At 38.5% G+C, this 20,351-nt stretch overlaps 1 non-coding gene across 1 annotated transcript; it reads right to left on the bottom strand.

The window, feature by feature from the left end:
- Nucleotides 1–18,007: 18,007 nt before the first annotated feature.
- Nucleotides 18,008–18,115, bottom strand: LOC148577868 (small nucleolar RNA R71). The gene has a single exon (XR_015903290.1). It is a non-coding gene; the product is annotated as a small nucleolar RNA R71 (small nucleolar RNA).
- Between the last annotated feature and the right edge of the window lie 2,236 nt (nucleotides 18,116–20,351).

Here is a 20,351-nt window from a genome sequence, read left to right as displayed (position 1 = left end):
TTAAAACCAAAAGGCAAGAGCAAAAAGCCAATAGCCCTTAAAACCAAAAGCCAAGGGTAATAAAAAGGATCCCAAGGCTTTGAGCATCAGTGGATAGGAGGGCCTAAGGGAATAAAAACCTGGCCTAAGCGGCTAAACCAAGCTGTCCCTAACCATGTGCTTGTGGCGTGAAGGTGTCAAGTGAAAACTTGAGACTGAGCGGTTAAAGTCAAGGTCCAAAGCAAAAAGAAGAGTGTGCTTAAGAACTCTGGACACCTCTAATTGGGGACTTTAGCAAAGCTGAGTCACAATCTAAAAAGGTTCACCCAATTATGTGTCTGTGGCATTTATGTATCCAGTGGTAATACTGGAAAACAAAGTGCTTAGGGCCACGGCCAAGACTCATAAAGTAGCTGTGTTCAAGAATCAACATACTGAACTAGGAGAATCAATAGCACTATCTGAATTCTGAGTTCCTATAGATGCTAATCACTCTGAGCTTCAATGGATAAAGTGAGATGCCAAAACTGTTCGGAAGCAAAAAGCTACTAGCCCCGCTCATCTAATTAGAATCTGAGCTTCATGCAAAAAAAAAAAAAAACTCTGAGATATTATTACTTCTCAACCTATTAGTCTTCTATTTTATTTGTCTAGTTGCTTGAGGACAAGCAACAATTTTAGTTTGGTGTTGTGATGAAAGGATATTTTATACGCTTTTTGGGGTTAATTTCATATAGTTTTTAGTATGTTTTAGTTAGTTTTTAGTTTATTTCCATTAGTTTTTAGGAAAAATTCATATTTCTGGACTTTACTATGAGTTGTGTATTTTTCTGTAATTTCAGGTATTTTTCTGGCTGAAATTGAAGGAGCTGAGCAAAAATCTGATTCAGGCTGAAAAAGGACTGCTGATGCTGTTGGCTTCTGACCTCCCTGAACTCAAAATGGATTTTCTGGAGCTACAGAACTCGAAATAGCATGCTTCCAATGGCGTTGGAAAGTAGACATCCAGGGATTTCCAGCAATATATAATAGTCCATACTTTGCACAAGGATAGATGACGTAAACTGGCGTTCAACGCCAGTTCTCTGCCCAATTCTGGCGTCCAGCGCCAGAAAAGGATCAAAAGCTGGAGTTGAACGCCCAAACTGGCACAAAAACTGGCGTTCAACTCCACAAATGGCCTCTACACGTGGATTACTTAATTCTCAGCCCCAGCACACACCAAGTGGGCCCCAGAAGTGGGCCTCTGCATCATCCATCATAGTTTACTCATTTGTTGTAAACCTAGGCTACTAGTTTAGTATTTAAACAACTTTTAGAGACTTATTTTGGATCTCATGACATTTTAGATCAAACCCTTGTATTCTCTGACGGTATGAGTCTCTAAACCCCATTGTTGGGGGTGAGGAGCTCTGCTGTGTCCCGATGAATTAATGCAAGTATTTCTGTTTTCCATTCAAACACGCTTGTTCCTATCTAAGATGTTCATTCGCGCTTAACTGTGATGAAGGTGATGATCCGTGACATTCATCACCTTCCTCAATTCATGAACGTGTGCCTGACAACCACCTCCGTTCTATATACGATTGAATGAGTATCTCTTAGATTCCTTAATCAGAATTTCCGTGGTATAAGCTAGAACTGATGGCGGCATTCATGAGAATCCAGAAAGTCTAAACCTTGTATGTGGTATTCCGAGTAGGATTCAAGGATTGAATGACTGTGACGAGCTTCAAACTCCTGAAGGCTGGGCGTTAGTGACAGACGCAAAAGGATAGTAAATCTTATTCCAACCGGATCGAGAACCAACCGGTGATTAGCCGTGCTGTGACAGAGCGCGTGAGCGTAGTTTTCACTGGAAGGATGGAAGGTAGCCATTGACAACGGTGATCCACCAACACACAGCTTGCCATAGGAGGATGTGCATGCGTGAACAAGAAGACAGAGGAAAGCAGAGATTCAGAAGACAAAGCATCTCCAAAACTCCAACATATTCTCCATTACTGCATAACAAGTAACCTTTGATCCATGCTTTATTGTTTATTTGCAATCCAACTCATAAACATAATTGACTTCCTGACTAAGAATTACAAGATAACCATAGATTGCTTCAAACCAACAATCTCTGTGGGATTCGACCCTTACTCACGTGAGGTATTACTTGGACGACCCAGTGCACTTGCTGGTCAGTGGTACGAGTTGTGAAAAGTGTGATTCACAATTCGTGCACCAGCAATGCTATAGGATTTTCTGTGTTTCTTCCCCAGACACACAGTGGCAGATGATACCATTCGAGCATCTCTTAAAGAGATATGGTTCATCCCACAAGTAGTATCTTGCATCATGAATGAGTTTTTGAGCTTGCTACCTACTGTATTTCTTGGGGATGAACCTTATAGCCTTGTAATTCGCAAAGTCTGCAAACTAAGGTGTTGTCCGAATGGCAAAGAGTTGCTCATCCGGGAAGGTTTCAGATACCTCAGTAGAGGGAGGAGATGTCCCTTCTACTAGTTGAATCCGGGATAAGTGATCAACCACTTGATTTTATGACCCCCTTTTTTGTCTCTGATTTCTATATCAAACTCTTGCAGGAGTAGTACCCATCTTATCAGCCTGGGCTTAGAATCCTGCTTAGTGAGTAGATATTTAAGAGTAGCATGATCAGTGTAGATAATGACCTTAGATCCTATTAAATAGGATCTGAACTTGTCAATGGCATAAACCACTGCAAGCAATTCTTTTTTTGTGGTAGTGTAGTTCTTTTATTCGTCATTTAGAACACGACTGACATAATAAATGACATGCAGAAGCTTGTCATGTCTCTGCCCCAGAACTGCGCCAATGGCATGGTTACTGGCATCACACATTAGTTCAAATCGTAAGTCCCAGTTGGGAGCAGAAATGACTGGTGCAGTGATAAGCTTAGCCTTCAGAGTTTCAAAGGCATGCAGGCACTCTTGGTCAAAGACAAACGGAGTGTCAGTTGCTAATAAGTTGCACAGGGGTTTTGCAATTTTGGAAAAATCCTTTATAAACCTCCTGTAGAACCCTGAATGTCCCAGGAAACTTCTGATTCCTTTGACATTAGTGGGTGGTGGTAATTGCTCAGTTACCTCTACCTTAGCTTGATCCACTTCTATTCACTTGTTCGAAATCTGATGCCTAAGAACAATCCCTTTAGCCACCATGAAGTGGCACGTTTTCCAATTTAAAACCAGGTTTGTCTCTTGGCATCGTTTGAGAACTAGGGCCAGATGGTCAAGATAGGAGTCAAATGAGTCTCCAAAGACGGAAAAGTCATCCATGAATACTTCAAGGAATTTCTCCACCATATTAGAGAAGATGGAGAGCATACACCTCTGAAAGGTGGCAGGTGCATTGCACAGGCCAAATGGCATCCACCTATAAGCAAACACGCCATATGGGCATGTAAATGCTATCTTTTCTTGGTCCTGAGGATCTACTGCAATTTGATTATAGCCTGAATAGCCATCCAAAAAGCAGTAGAATGCATGACCTGCCAGTCTCTTGATGTATCACTATTTCGTGGTGCATTCTATGCTGAATTTAGGAGATTTTATCACCCTTTTCCCACATTTATTCCATGAAATGGCATGGTTTCATGTATTTCTCCTAATTTGTACTTAAATGTAAAAACATGCTTTGTAGGCCTTTAATTGGTTAATTTTAATTCACATTTGATTCTACTAGATGCCTTGATGTGTGTGTTAGTGATTTCAGGATGAAAAGACTAGGAATGGATCAAAAGAATGAAGAGAAAAGCATACAAAGTGGAGAAATCATGGAAAATCAAGGATTTGGGATGCATTCATCGACGCGCATGCGCAGCAGACGCGCACGCGTGGAATATGAAGTCGCATGGCGACGTGTATGCGTACATGGCAGATGACATGTCAACATGTCATGTTTTTCTATGCTTTTTCATACAAGAAATTGATGATTAATGCTTAATAATTGAGTAATTTTGTGCTTAAATAGTATATTGCTTTGATCTTTTGACTTTACAAACTTTGTAGGAAATAAGTGGAAAAAGAAGCAAAAAAAGCACAAAATAAGTTAAAAAGGAGAAAAGAGAAATTTTGGGGAACATTTTAGAACTTGGACACACTTTGGAGCCTTAAGCCACGCTTTTAAAAACGTGGCCCATGATTTAAACAAAGAAAAGGCACTTGGCGCGAAAACATCACGACGCGTACGCGTCGGGCAAGGAATTCTGAAGAACCACGCGTACGTGTGTATGATGCGTACGCGTGGAAATGAATGGCGCTCATTTGCAAAGAGAATGCTACGTTCACTAAACTAGCATTTTCGGGCAAGTTAAAATTTAGAGGCAAAGTTTTGCAATGGATGTGCACGCGTCGATGGTGCACCTGGGACAAAGCACGCGCACGCGTTGCTGGCGCTGAAGCCTGAATTGAGATTTTGCTACCCACGCACACGTGTACATGACGCGCACGCATGGAGTAGCATTCACTAAGCTAACGTAGTGCTCGATAAGAAAACGCTATCAACGACGCGTACGCGTGAAAGGAGCGTGCGAGCTTTGGGAGCTGAAGATTGATAATGACGCGTACGCGTACATGACGCGTTCGCGTTGGTAGGAGAAAAATGCAAAAGCACGCGCACGCGTGAGGGACACGTATGCGTGGGTGCCCGAACGCTCCGTTCTCTAGATGAACGCTACGCTCTCCTGGAAGCTGCAACTCTGCTCAATTTATCTGATACCAAGCCCAATTGAAAATTCAAAGCAAGTAGAGCCCAGTATCATCACTCAAAGGCACAAGAGATAGTTAGATTAGGAATTTCATTTGATTTGTAATTTGTTTGCAATTTCATTTTCATTTTGTAAAGCCTATATAAAGGCATCAGTTTCATTTCATTAGGACACGGATATTAGGCTGCAGTAGTAGTATGTAGCAGTAGGAGTAGAATAGAAGGCTATCTTTGATACACTTTTATTTTTCTGCACTTTCTATATTTCAGTGTTGAATTCAGTTTATGAAATTTCAGTTTCTGCAATCCTCTGCTACAATTTCCTTTTCTGCAATTTTACTTTCTGCAACTTTACATTTGAGTTTGTTGTGATCTGAATTTACTTTTTATGCAATTTAATTATTCTGCAATTGTTCTAAGTTCTGATTTACTGCTTTCTTTAAATTCCCTGCACCCAATTCCCTTTACATTTACTGCAATTTACTTTTCTTGCTCTTTAAGCTTCTACTAATTTACATTCTGCAATTTACAATTCTCTGCAATTTACTTTCTGTTGCTCCAATTTTCATTCAATTCATCAATGTCTGCTCGACTAAACTGACCATTCACTAAGGTTGCTTGATCAATCAATCCCTGTGGGATCGACCTCACTCTTGTGAGTTATTACTACTTGATGCGACCCGGTACACTTGCCGGTGAGTTTATGTGGAAATCTGTTTTTCCCTCATCAAGTTTTTGGTGCCGTTGTCGGGGATTGATATAGATCGACAATGATTAAGTGGGTGAGAAGTCTAGATTAAGCATTTTCTTTATTCTTGTCCTTTTAATTTTTTGTTTTAAACTGATACCAAGGTGTTTGAGTTATTGCCTCACTAAGAAATTTTTCTCTGTTACATGAATTTCAATTTTCATTGGTGATGTATTTTACAAAATTCAAATGGATTTCAACTCATCTTGTGATCAAACAAATTTTATGGGATATTACCCACCATCACCAATTGATTATTCTAATGGTGGCTGGGAATATCACCAAGAAATCATAGACTCTGAGCACTCCAATCAATGGAGATATGCTTCAGAACCACAAGATGAGCAAGACAAATTCATAGGATATTACCCAACACCACAAAATAATTCATATGGTGGCTAGGAGTATCACCAAGAATTAACAGATTCTGAGCAACCCAATCAATGAGGATATACTTCAGAAAATGATAAAGACAATTCCATGAGATATTGCCCACCACCTCAAGATGATTTAGGCCATTATCCTCATGGTGATTGGGAATATCAACAAGGAATGAGGGAGTATGAACAATCAAGTGAAATAAACTATTTTCCAGAGCCACAAAGTGACTCATATTGTTATGACACTGACATAAATTATGGCTGGGAAGGGAATTGCAATAATTCACATTCTAATCATTCAAAGACATTATCACTTGACTATGCTGCCAATACATACATGGAAGATTGCTCCTCTATGCCACAAAATAATTCACACTGTGATGAATTCAACAATCACTCAAGTTGTGGGTGGGAGGATCAAAACCAAACAGCATTCAATAGTTCATACTCCATTAATCAAGAGCCATCATCACTTGAGCAAACCTTCAACTCATTTATGCAAAGTTGTCCAACTTCACCTCCCCATTTTTCATTTGAAAATCCTTCATCACTTGACTATACCTCAACACAAAGTTTCCTCTGAGATCCATACAATTTATTTCACCAACCACAAGACACACCTGATTACTCATGAAATCCATTTCATATCCCTCAACACAACTTCACCACAATACCCACAAGCCTACAAAATCCACCCCAATCTACTTCTCTCTTGCTACAAGCAGAACAATACCTGCAAAGTGCCATAGACTCTAAGGAGAGAACTAGAGAACTCTTGGAAAGACAAGAACAATCCTGGAAAAAGTAAGAGATCCTCTTCAAGAAGATGGATGGGCACTTAGAGCAAATGAGGAGAAACTTAGAACTGCTGAGCAAGGAAGATGAAGATCAATTGGTGGATGTGAAGGAGGAAGTGGGAAAGCAAGATGAAGAGGCTACTGTAGCAAGTGAAATTTCAAGGAAGGAGGAGGTGGTGGAGGCATTTGAACTTGAAACTGCAAATCCACAAAAGCCACTTAAGATGACAAAGGAACATGAAAACTCACAACCCTCACATACCTCCCTGAACCAAAGACTCTCAACACTTGAATCTGTGATTGAAAAATATGAAGATGAGATGAAGAAATCTTGGGAAGAACAACAAACCTCCTCCATAAAAGTGCAATTAAAACGAATGTTAAGTGCAGAGGAGGAAGTGGACGAACAAGAAAGTGAGGAAGACAATCAAAGAAGTCCATACTCAAGAGAGGAAGAAAGTTGCATAGAAGAAGAGCTCATGGAACCACCAATTCAAAAGGCTTTTGATGAAGATGATACTCCAACAATCACACAGCAACCATGTCTTGATATCAAAGAAGTGAAGGCAATCAACAACAACACCGAAGAGAGGACTGTGACCAAGCCACAAATGATCATATCCATGAAGAAGAAAAGGTCAACTGCAAACAATCCTACCCCTGATCCAACAAGCAAGCTCAATCAAGCCACTTACAAAAGGAAGCTTGCTGAGAGGAGACCAAGAAAGGGGACACTGACTGGCTTTTCTCCTCCCTTGAGGTCATTCCTCTTAACAAACTGGAAGAAGAGGAAGAAAGTGAAGAACAACATGTCAAGCTAATGACACTAAAAGAGCGCTTGTTGGGAGGCAACCCAACCTTAGGTAACATTTCATTCCTTTGCTTTGTTTATTTTCTGTTTGCTTTGTTTAAATTTTAATAAATTGGCATATGATTACATTCTAAGTTTGGTGTTGCCCTGCAACAATCTGTTTTCAATCTTTATGGATGATTGCATCAATTCTAAACTGACAGTGTCACACTAAGATTCTAAGTTTAGTGTGCCACTTATTTTTCTATGCAATTTATTCAGCAACACCACTTGTCTGCATAATCATAATGCCTCTACAAAGTTATCTTTCTTTTGGTTTAACACTTTTTATTATTATCTTTGTTTTATTCATTTCTTTATTTTTAATGCTTTCATTTATTTTTCTCCTTAACTGTTTTTGTTAAATACCTAACCAAGAAATCCTTATTCATGACAGATTCTTCCCTTGGTAATTGTATTTAACATATAACAGTTTTCTTTGTTTAATTTTAGTTCAAATAAATTGACATGTGATTGCATTCTAAGTTTGGTGTTGCTATGCAACAAAATTTGGTTCCAATCTTTACTAGATACTTGCATCAATTCCAAGTGAAAGTGTCACACTAAGTTTGGTGTGCCACTTATCTTTTATGCCATGTATCATGCACACCCCACTTGTTTTTACAATCACAATGTCTCTGTTTCCTGTGCCTTCATTGTTATTTTTCATTTTGCTTGCTTAAACACATGTACTACTAACATTTTATTGTGTAAGACACTCATGATCCATCATAGACCCTATCACCATTGTTCTAACCGTTGCTTGAGGATGAGCAAACACTCTTACATGATAGTAAAGATGAACTACAAGGTGGTAAATTTCTTTTTCCTCTTATTTGCTTCCAGTACTTTAAAGAGCATGATTGTCTTTATCTTCTCTGTGTGCATGTGTGGTATGAATAAGCATAGCTTGAATTTTGATTTGTAACATCTTGCTGTGACATTATGACTACCAACTTGAATTCTGTGAGTTCAAAAGCAATAAAGTATCATGATCATAAACAAACAAGGAATTAAAGAAGAACTTAGCATGTGCATACAAGTATTGGAAGGCTAGAATGATTAACTATTGCTCAATTGCATTAGATTTTATTTAATTGAAGTTTTCATCTAGGACATTTTATGAAATTTTTGAAATCATGAAAACCTTGAAAAAGCAAGTACAAATTAAAGGAATAAAAGCAAAAGGGAAAGAATGAGAAAGCTGAAGGCTCTGAGTACCAATGACAATTTAATTGTTAAGTACTTGTGGTGTTGATGTATCAGGCAAAAAGCTTGAAAACAAAACACTTAGAGTCAAGGTTAGGCTCAAGTGCAAAAGCACTCCCTCAAAGCTCAAGGCTCTGAGCATCAATAATTAGAGAGTAAAGAAAAGAAACAAATGAGCTTAAAAGAAGTCCTCTAATTAAATGCTTGTGGTGCTTATGTATCAAGTGGTAATACTTGAAAATAAAGCATTTAGAGTCGTAGCTTTGTTATCAACTCATGGGGCAAAGCACCCAAAAGGAGAAGCTAATAAGAGAATGAAAAGCTTGTTTCAAGGAAGAAATATAAGGAGAAGATTTCATAAAATGAGCTAGATAGAAGCATCAATCATTTACATTTCTTTTGTGATTGAAGCATGCATAAAAAACTAGCCAACCATGAACATTTAACTTGCTATTCTTCTCACCTCGTTTTGTCAAAGCTTATTGCATGATTCTTTTCTTGCTTGGGGACAAGCAAAGTTTAAGTTTGGTGTTGTGATGACATGTCAACATGTCATGTTTTTCATACAAGAAATTAATGATTAATGCTTAGTTATTGAGTAATATTGTGCTTAAATAGTATATTGCTTTGATCTTTTGATTTTACAAACTTTGTAGGAAATAAGTGGAAAAAGAAGCAAAAGAAGCACAAAATAAGCTAAAAAGTAGAAAAGAGGAATTCTGGGGCACATTTTAGAACTTGGGCACACTTTGGAGCCTTAAGCCACTCTTTTAAAAGCGTGGCCCATGATTTAAACAAAGAAAAGGCTCTTGGCGCAAAAACGTCACGACGCGCACGCATCCAAGACGCGCACGCATTAGGCAAGGAATTCTGAAGAACCACGCGTATGCGTGTACGCGTGGAAATGACTAGCGCTCATTTGCAAAGAGAACGCTATGTTCACTAAGCCAGCATTTTCGGGCAGGTTAAAATTTGGAGGCAAAGTTTTGCAGTCGACGCGCACGCGTGGTTGACGCGCACGCGTCGATGGTGCACCTGGGACAAAGCACGCGCATGCATGGCTGGCACTGAAGCCTGAATTGAGATTTTGCTACCCACGCGCACTTACATGACGCGCACGTGTGGAGTAGCTTTTACTAAGCTAATGTAGCGCTCGATAAGAAAAAGCTATCAATGACGCGTACGCGTGAAAGGAGCGCGCGATCTTTGGAAGCTGAAGATTGATAATGACGTGTACGTGTACATGACGCATTCGCGTCGGTAGGAGAAAAATGCAAAAGCACGCGCACGCGTGAGGGACGCGTACACGTGGGTGATGCGTATTTTTGGAAAACAAAAAATGAATTCCAAACACACAAAACTAACCGGCAAGTGCAGCGGGTCGTATCAAGTAATAAAACTCACGGGAGTGAGGTCGATCCCACAGGGATTGAAGGATTGAGCAATTTTAGTTTAGTGGTTGATTTAGTCAAGCGAATCAAGAGTTGATTTGAGTGGTTTGTATTCGACAGAAGCTAAATTGCATGAAATTAAAAGGGAGAAGGGTAGATTGCAGAAAATTAAAGAGCAAAGAAAGTAAATAAGCTGAATCTTAAAGAACAAGTAATGTAAATTGCAGAAACTTAGATTGCAAGAAATGTAAATTGCAGAATCTTAAAGTGTAAGAAATGTAAATGGCTTGAATGGTAAAGGGAATTGGGAAGTGGATTTGCAGAAATTAAATAAAGAAAAGTAAATTGCATTAATCAGACAAGTAGAAAGTGACTTGAATTGAACCGGATCTCAAACGGAAATGTAAATGAACTTGAAAAGCTTTAAACAGAGAATTTAAAATGCAAACTCCAGATCTCAGGACCCAAGAGACTAGATAACCGAGTCTAGATCTCAATGCCTTCCTATATCCAAATGTAGAATTCAATTGCAAGAAATTAAAGATCAAAACAGAAGAAAGCTTGAATGTAGATCTCAATTCTCCAATGGTGCAGTAAAAGAAACAGAAAGAGATCTCAAGGTGAGATTGAGACAGAATTTCCCCAATTCTAATCACCCAAGACTCAAGACAATTGTAATTGAAATTGAAAACAAGAAAACTAAGAGGAAGAGAATTCAATTCTCCTCTCCGAAACTCAGAAACTCAAAATAATTCAAAACCAAAAGCTCTCCAAAAACTACTCAGCAAAACTAAAAGGAAAGCGCCCCTAAGGAAAAAAACTTTCCTAAAACTTAAATCCTAAGCTATTTATACACTTTCTTCAAATGGTCTTCAAGCCTTGAATTGGGCCTTTGTTCTTGATGGAATTGGGTTGATAAAGGCCTTGGTTAATTGCTCTTGGAGTTGGAGAAAGATCCATTGTGAACCGGGTTGAAATCATAAAAGTTTGAGTAAAAGTTTGAGGCAAACTTTTACTCAAACTTTTTATACCAGATGGCTTAAGCTTGCTGCTACCAACGTTTGAGCCAAAGTTTGAGCTCAAACTTTTGCTCAAACGTTGGCCCCCTTGTAAATGTGTGTGGCGCCAACGTTTGCCAAAAAGCTTGAGGCAAACGTTGGCGCAAACTTTTCTCCTCCAGGGTGTGCAAGTGTGGTGCCAACGTTTGCCAAAAAGTTTGAGGCAAACGTTGGCGCAAGCTTTTCTCCTCCAGGGTGTTGGTTTTGTGATGCCAACGTTTGCCAAAAAGTTTGAGGCAAACGTTGGCTCAAGCTTTTCTCCCAAAAGTTTGAGCTAAAGTTTGAGGCAAACTTTTGCTCAAGCTTTTTTTCCTCTGGAGTGTTTTCAATTCTTCCAAAAGTTTGAGCTAAAGTTTGAGGCAAACTTTGGCTCAAGCTTTTTTCCTCTGGTATGTTTTCAACTCTTTTAAAAGTTTGAGCTAAAGTTTGAGGCAAACTTTGGCTCAAACTTTTTGTTCTCTCTTGCTCCTAGCCATTCCTTCTTTCTTCAACCTTCTTCAAAACTCTTTTCACCTATCATCAATCAACCAAACACATCAAAGCTTTGCTCAAAATCATGAGTTTGTTATTCTTTCATATTATATGACAATTATAGCATAAAATCTCATGAAATTGCATTAATTCATCCATGGTTGATTAAATCAAAGGAAACATGGAAATCTACCCAATTGGCTTGCTTATGGCTCAAGAAAGTGCATAAATCAATCGAAAACAAAAGAAAAAGGCTAGTGAAACTAGGCTAAGATGACTTGTTATCACAACACCAAACTTAAAGCTTGCTTGTCCCCAAGCAAGAAAAGAATTATTGAGAGGAAAGAATAAAATGGAAGAGGATGTTCATGCTAGCAGAGTATTATTGGTAGTTCATGGGGTTTTCTGTGGATATGTAAACACTCACTTCTTATTGACTTTTAGGCCTAGAAAGTCTCCTTCAAGCATCAAGCAACACACTGCTATGACCTCTCATTATTCCTTTGTCCTTGACTATTATTTTTTTTTCTATAAGCTTTAGTTCAGTGTCATGTGTAACAAGTTCTTTTCTTTCTTTATACTTGACACATTATTCACTATAGACACTTGGCTCACATTCCTTCTTAAAACATTGATGCCCAGCACCTCTTTGGGTTACTAAATGCCTTGTAGTTAGGTTGCTCTTGATAGTGGACTTTCAGCTGATGATCCCGGGTTAGTTAACCTAAGTCACCAAGTGTTGATGCACTCCAAAGAACTTAATAATCCAAGCAGATCCTAGTACAAAGACACCATAGGCATATATTCTAAGGTTCAAGCTATTGGTGTCTAGCTTTGTTTCTTTTTTATTTTCTTTTGTCTTATTGCCACTTTTTGGCTATTTCTTTTCTCTTTTTGTTTTTCTTTTTAACCAAGGACTTTTATTTGATTGAGATTCATAGACAGTAGGCCACTTTCTACTTAGAAGGAGACATCCTAGTTCTCTTATTCACTAAAAGTGAGCTATCATACAATCACACATACATACCACCACTTACTTTTATTGTACTTCTATCTAACAGAGAACTATCTTACTTCACATTCAAACATTCTTTTATTGAATCAAAGATGCAGGGGACAAAGCATGCTTTTTGTTAAGTGAAAGTAAACACACAAGCACACACTTAGGCTAGCTTACTTATTTTAAATTGAAACAGAAATGATGCAAAGACTACTAAACTAACAGTTACTATTAAGATGGGCATATTCACACTTCCAATTTAGAGCAATTCAATGCTGATGGAGTTAAGTGACAATACAACCTCTTAGTGGCTTCTTCTTCTTTCTCTCAGCTAATGGTGTGTAGTCCTCCCAAGAGAGTGATTGAATTCCTGCAGTGTTAATGGAAGTTGCTTATTTCTCAAGCCCTTAGGTGACTGGTTAGTGTGCAAGACTTTCTTGTAGGCGTTTGAACTTACTTTGGTGTGTGAACACCAAACTTAGTCCCTTGCCATGTTTCTTATGCATTACAATAACCATATGTGAAAACCTAAGTCTTTGCTAAAGGTAATAAACTAAAAACTAGAAACAGACAATGATTAAATGATTTATCAGATTGCTTGGAGCTTGTAACCCTTTGTGCAGAAGGTGAGAATGTGCTTTTAAATGAGATTTTGGTAGAACACCAAACTTAGAATCCTTTATTCTCCCTTAATTTGTTTTGGTGTGAAACACCAAACTTAGCTCCTTGCAATACATACCAATCATTTAACCTTTTTATTGAAATAGCTATGAAAAGAAAATTACCTCAGGTTGGGTTGCCTCCCAACAAGTGCTTCTTTATTGTCACTAGCTTGACACTGGGGCTTTCTTTTATGGTGGTTGATGATTGTAGTGCCTCAACTTGTCTCCCCTGACTGTGATCCTCCTCTTTGTTCTTTGGTGTTCAATTTCAGCATGCTCTAATGAGGGTATATTGCTGACAGTGTAGCAATCATCAGTCTGTTGGCTTGCTCCTAGTTGTTGATAAATCAATTGCACTTTATCACCTTTGGAAAGCCCTTCTGTTGGAATCTTTCTATTCTTCCAACCTCTTTTTGTTTTGTTTCTGTGTTTCTTCCTTTCTTTTGGTGATCTTTCTTCTCTGGCCGTAGGCTTACTTTGGAGATCTCTCTTCTCAGTGGCCAATACTCCAATATCCTCTTGGACTTCTGATGAGCGGATAATTTATACGCTTTTTGACATTGTTTTTAGTATGTTTTTAGTAGGATCTAGTTACTTTTAGGGATGTTTTCATTAGTTTTTATGTTAAATTCACATTTCTGGACTTTACTATGAATTTGTGTGTTTTTTTGTGATTTCAGGTATTTTCTGGCTGAAATTGAGGGACTTGAGCAGAAATCAGATTCAGAGGTTGAAGAAGGACTGCTGATGCTGTTGGATTCTGACCTCCCTGCACTCAAAGTGGATTTTCTGGAGCTATAAAACTCTAAATGGTGCGCTTCCAATTTCGTTGGAAAGTAGACATCCAGGGCTTTCCAGAAATATATAATAGTCCATACTTTGGCCAAGAATAGACGACGTAAACTGGCGTTCAACACCAGCTTTCTACCCAAATCTGGCGTCCAGCGCCAGAAAAGGAGCCAAAACCAGAGTTGAACGCCCAAACTGGCACAAAAGCTGGCGTTCAACTCCAAGAAGGACCTCTACACGTGCAACACTTAAGCTCAGCCCAAGCACACACCAAGTGGGCCCCGGAAGTGGATTTATGCATCAATTACTTACTTCTGTAAACCCTAGTAGCTAGTTTATTATAAATAGGACCTTTCACTATTGTATTAGACGTCTTTTTGACCATCCTGGATCCTGGATTGTATTTTGATCCTGTGATCACGTTTTGGGGGCTGGCCATCTCGGCCATGCCTGGACCTTTCACTTATGTATTTTTAACGGTAGAGTTTCTACACTACATAGATTAAGGTGTGGAGCTCTGCTGTTCCTCAAAGATTAATGCAAAGTACTACTGTTTTCTATTCAATTCATCTTGTTTCGCTTCTAAGATATCCATTCGCACCCAAGAACGTGATGAAGGTGATGATTATGTGTGACGCTCATCACCATTCTCCCCTATGAACACGTGCCTGACAAACACTTCCGTTCTACATGCAACAAGCTAGAATGAATATCTCTTAGATCTCTTAACCAGAATCTTCGTGGCGTAAGCTAGAATGATGGCGGCATTCAAGAGAATCCGGAAGGTCTAAACCTTGTCTGTGGTATTCCGAGTAGGATTCAATGAATGAATGACTGTGACGAGCTCCAAACTTGCGATTGTAGGGCGTTAGTGATAGACGCAAAAGGATAGTAAATCCTATTCCAGCATGATCGAGAACCGACAGTTGAATAGCCGTGCCGTGACAGGGTGCGTGAGCATATTATTCATTGAGAGGATAAGATGAAGCCATTGACAAGGGTGATGCCTCCAGACGATTAGCCGTGCCGTGACAGGGCATTGGATCATTTTCCCGAGAGATGACCGAAAGTAGCCATTGACAGTGGTGATGTATCACATAAAGCCAGCCATGGAAAGGAATAAGACTGACTGGATGAAGATAGCAGGAAAGCAGAGGTTCAGAGGAACGGAAGCATCTCCATTCGCTTATCTGAAATTCTCACCAATGAATTACATAAGTATTTCTATCCCTATTCTATTATTTATTATTCGAAAACACCATTATCAATTTATATCTGCCTAACTGAGATTTGCAAGGTGACCATAGCTTGCTTCATACCGACAATCTCCGTGGGATTCGACCCTTACTCACGTAAGGTATTACTTGGACGACCCAGTGCACTTGCTGGTCAGTTACACGGAGTTGTGAACCATGGTCTTGGCATCATGTTTTTGGCGCCATTACCAGGGAAAGAAAGAGCAATGAATTTTACATAATTAAAGTGTAATCATGATTCCGCGTACCAAGTTTTTGGCGCCGTTGCCGGGGATTGTTTGAGTATGGACAACTGACGGTTCATCTTGTTGCTCAGATTAGGTAATTTTCTTTTTATTTTATTTTCAAAAATTTTTTTCAAAAATATTTCTAAAATTTTCTCATCTGTTTTCGAAAATAATATAAAAATGTTTTCAAAAATTTTATTCAAAATTTTTAAGAATGAATTCGAGTGTTTCATGAAGCATGTTGAAGCCTGGCTTACAGCCATGTCTAAATCCTTTGGGAATGAGTATGTCAGGCGTGTCATGTCTGGATTACATGCTGAAGCTTGGCTGGCCATTGGCCATGTCTAGTGTTTTGGACCGGAGCTTTCATTGAAAGCTTGGCTGGCTCATGAGCCATGTCTAATTCCTGGACTGAAGCTTTAGACTAAGAATGCAAGATTCCTGGAATTCATGTTAAAAATTTTGGAATCCTTATTTTTTCTTTTTCATATAATTTTCGAAAAAATCCAAAAAAATTAGAAAATCATAAAAATCAAAAACATTTTTTGTGTTTCTTGTTTGAGTCATGAGTCATGTCATAAGTTTGGTGTCATTTGCATGTGCATCTTGCATTTTTCAAAAATTTCATGCATTCATAGTGTTCTTCATGATCTTCAAGTTGTTCTTGGTAAGTCTTCTTGTTTGATCTTGATGATTTTTTGTTTTGTGTCTTTTCATGTTTATCATATGCATTCTTGAATTCTTAGAGTCTAAACATGAAAGATTTCTAAGTTTGGTGTCTTACATGTTTTCTTTGCATCAAAAATTTTTCAAAATATGTTCTTGATGTTCATCTTGACATTCAAAGTGTTCTTGGTGTTCATCTTGACACTCATATCATTCATGCATGCATTCATTGTTTTGATTCAAAATTTTCATGCATTGAGTCTTTTTGTTGTTTTTCTCTCTCATCATAAAAAAATTCAAAAAAATCAAAAAAATATCTTTCCCTTTTTCTCTCATCAAATTCAAAAATTTGGATTGACTTTTTCAAAAATTTTAAAATCAAGTTGTTTCTTATGAGTCAAATCAAATTTTCAATTTGAAAATCTTATCTTTTTCAAAATCTTTTTTTTTCAAAAATCAAATCTTTTTCAAAATTCTTAGTTATTTTCGAAAATTCCAAAAATATTTTTCAAAAATATTTTTCTTATTTTTATATCAAATTTTCGAAAATAACATAATCAATTAATGTTTTGATTCAAAAATTTGAAGTTTGTTACTTACTTGTTAAGAAAGATTCAAACTTTAAGTTCTAGAATCATATCTTGTGATTTCTTGTGAATCAAGTCATTAATTGAGATTTTAAAAATCAAATCTTTTTCGAAAACTAATTTCTATCATATCTTTTCAAAAATATCTTCTTATCTTTTTCAAAAATTTGATTTTAAAATATCTTCTCTAACTTCCTAACTTCTTATCTTTTCAAAAGTGGTTTTCAAAATTTGTTTCAACCAACTAACTAACTTTTTGTTTGTTTCTTAACTTTTTCAAAACTACCTAACTAACTCTCTCTCTCTCATTTTCGAAAATATCTTCCCCCTTTTTCAAAATTTCTTTTTAATTTATTAATTATTTTAATTTTAAATTTTTAAATCTTAATTTTCAAAAATTACTAACATTTTTCAAAAACTATTTTCAAAAATCACTAACTCTTTTTCAAAAATCATTTTCGAAAATTCCTTCTCTCTCATCTTATTCTATTTATTTATTCATCTACTAACATCTCATCTCACATCTCTGCCATCCTCACAGTTGTGTTTCTTCCATTATATTACATTCTTTGTCTCCCCCTCTTCTTCTACTCACACAGGGATCCCTATACTGTGGTATAAAGGATCTCTATTATTATTATTATTTTTCTGTGCCCTCTTCTTTGTCATATGAGCAGGAGCAAGGATAAGAATATTCTTGTGGAAGCAGATCCAGAACCTGAAAGGACTCTGAAGAGAAAATTAAGAGAAGCTAAAATACAACAATCCAGAGATAACCTTTCAGAAACTTTCGAACAGGAAGAGGAGATGGCAGCCGAAAATAATAATAATGTAAGGAAGATGCTTGGTGACTTTGCTGCACCTAATTCAAATTTACATGGAAGAAGCATCTCCATTCCTGCCATTGGAGCAAACAACTTTGAGCTGAAACCTCAATTAGTTTCTCTGATGCAGCAGAACTGCAAGTTTCATGGACTTCCATCTGAAGATCCTTTTCAGTTCTTAACTGAATTCTTGCAGATATGTGATACTGTTAAGACTAATGGAGTAGATCCTGAAGTCTACAGGCTCATGCTTTTCCCTTTTGCTGTAAGAGACAGAGCTAGATTATGGTTGGATTCTCAACCCAAAGACAGCCTGAACTCTTGGGATAAGCTGGTCACGGCTTTCTTAGCCAAGTACTTTCCTCCTCAAAAGCTGAGCAAGCTTAGAGCTGATGTTCAAACCTTCAGACAGAAAGAAGGTGAATCCCTCTATGAAGCTTGGGAAAGATACAAACAGTTGACCAAAAAGTGTCCTTCTGACATGCTTTCAGAATGGACCATCCTGGATATATTCTATGATGGTTTATCTGAGCTATCAAAGATGTCACTGGACACTTCTGCAGGTGGATCCATTCACCTAAAGAAAACGCCTGCAGAAGCTCAAGAACTCATCGACATGGTTGCTAATAACCAGTTCATGTGCACTTCTGAAAGGAATCCTGTGAGTAATAAGACGCCTATGAAGAAGGGAGTTCTTGAAGTTGATACTCTGAATGCCATATTGGCTCAGAATAAAATATTGACTCAGCAAGTCAATATGATCTCTCAGAGTCTGCATGGAATGCAAGCTGCATCCAACAGTACTCAAGAGGCTTCTTATGAAGAAGAAGCTTATGATCCTGAGAATCCTGCAATAGCAGAGGTGAATTACTTAGGTGAACCTTATGGAAACACCTATAACTCATCATGGAGAAATCATCCAAATCTCTCATGGAAGGATCAAAAGCCTCAACAAGGCTTTAATAATGGTGGAAGAAACAGGTTTAGCAATAGCAAGCCTTTTCCATCATCCACTCAGCAACAGACAGAGAATTTTGAGCAGAATCCATCTAGCTTAGCAAACTTAGTCTCTGATCTCTCTAAGGCCACTGTGAGTTTCATGAATGAAACAAGGTCTTCCATTAGAAATTTGGAAGCACAAGTGGGCCAGCTGAGTAAAAGGATCACTGAAATCCCTCCTAGTACTCTCCCAAGCAATACAGAAGAGAATCCAAAAGGAGAGTGCAAGGCCATTGACATAAGCACCATGGCCGAACCTGTAAGGGAAGGAGAGGACGTGAATCCCAAGGAGGAAGACCTCCTGGGACGTCCAGTGATCAATAAGGAGTTTCCCTCTGAGGAACCAAAGGACTCTAAGGCTCATCTAGAGACCATAGAGATTCCATTGAACCTCCTTATGCCCTTCATAAGCTCTGATGAGTATTCCTCTTCTGAAGAGAATGAGGATGTTACTGAAGAGCAAGCTGCCAAGTTCCTTGGTGCAATCATGAAGCTGAATGCCAAATTATTTGGTATTGATACTTGGAAAGTTGAACTTCCCTTGTTCATCAATGAACTAGGTGATCTGGATCAACTGACATTGCCTCAGAAGAGACAGGATCCTGGAAAGTTCATAATACCCTGTACCATAGGCACCATGATCTTTAAGGCTCTGTGTGACCTTGGTTCAGGAATAAACCTCATGCCCCTCTCTATAATAGAGAAACTGGGAATCTATGGGGTGCAAGCTGCTAGAATCTCATTAGAGATGGCAGATAATTCAAGAAAACAGGCTTATGGACAAGTAGAGGATGTGTTGGTAAAGGTTGAAGGCCTTTACATCCCTGCTGATTTCATAGTCCTGGATACTGGAAAGGAAGAGGATGAATCCATCATCCTAGGAAGACCTTTCCTGGCCACAGCAAGAGCTGTGATTGATGTTGACAGAGGTGAAATAGTCCTTCAATGGAATGAGAACTCCCTTGTGTTTAAAACTCAAGGATCTCCCTCTGCAACCATGGAGAGGAAGCAGAAAAGGCTTCTCTCAAAGCAGAGTCAACCTGAGCCCCCACAGTCAAACTCTAAGTTTGGTGTTGGGAGGCCACAACCAAACTCTAAGTTTGGTGTTGAACTCCCATATCCAAACTCTAAGTTTGGTGTTGGAGAGTTTCAACAAAGCTCTGCACATCTGTGAGGCTCCATGAGAGCCCACTGTCAAGCTATTGACATTAAAGAAGCGCTTGTTGGGAGGCAACCCAATTTTATTTATCTAACTATATTTTTCTTAGTTATATGTCTTTGTAGGTTCATGATCATGTGGAGTCACAAAATAAATATAAAAATTAAAAATGGAATCAAAAACAGCAGAAGAAAAATCACACCCTGGAGGAGCATCTGTCTGCGTTCAGCGCCAGAACAGAGCATGGTTCTAGCGCTGAACGCCCAAAATGGGCAGCTTCTGGGCGCTGAACGCCAGAACAGGCATGGTTCTGGCATTCAACGCCAGAAATGGCACACAAATGGGCGTTGAACGCCCAAAATGGCCACCAACCTGGCGCTGAACGCCCAAAGTTGGGTGCAAAGGCATTTTTACATGCCTAATGGGTGCAGGGATGTAAATCCTTGAACACCTCAGGATCTGTGGACCCCACAGGATCCACTCAGGACCTGTGGACCCCACAGGATCCCCACCTACCTCCACTCACTTCTTCTCACCACTTTCTTTCACACAACCACATAAACAC

The sequence above is a fragment of the Arachis ipaensis genome, chromosome B1 (assembly GCF_059453495.1).
Source record: "Arachis ipaensis isolate K30076 ecotype BB chromosome B1, ASM5945349v1, whole genome shotgun sequence".
NCBI classification, from domain to species: domain Eukaryota; kingdom Viridiplantae; phylum Streptophyta; class Magnoliopsida; order Fabales; family Fabaceae; genus Arachis; species Arachis ipaensis.
Note: the sequence above shows the minus strand (reverse complement) of the source record. Positions and strands in the feature narration are given on the sequence as shown.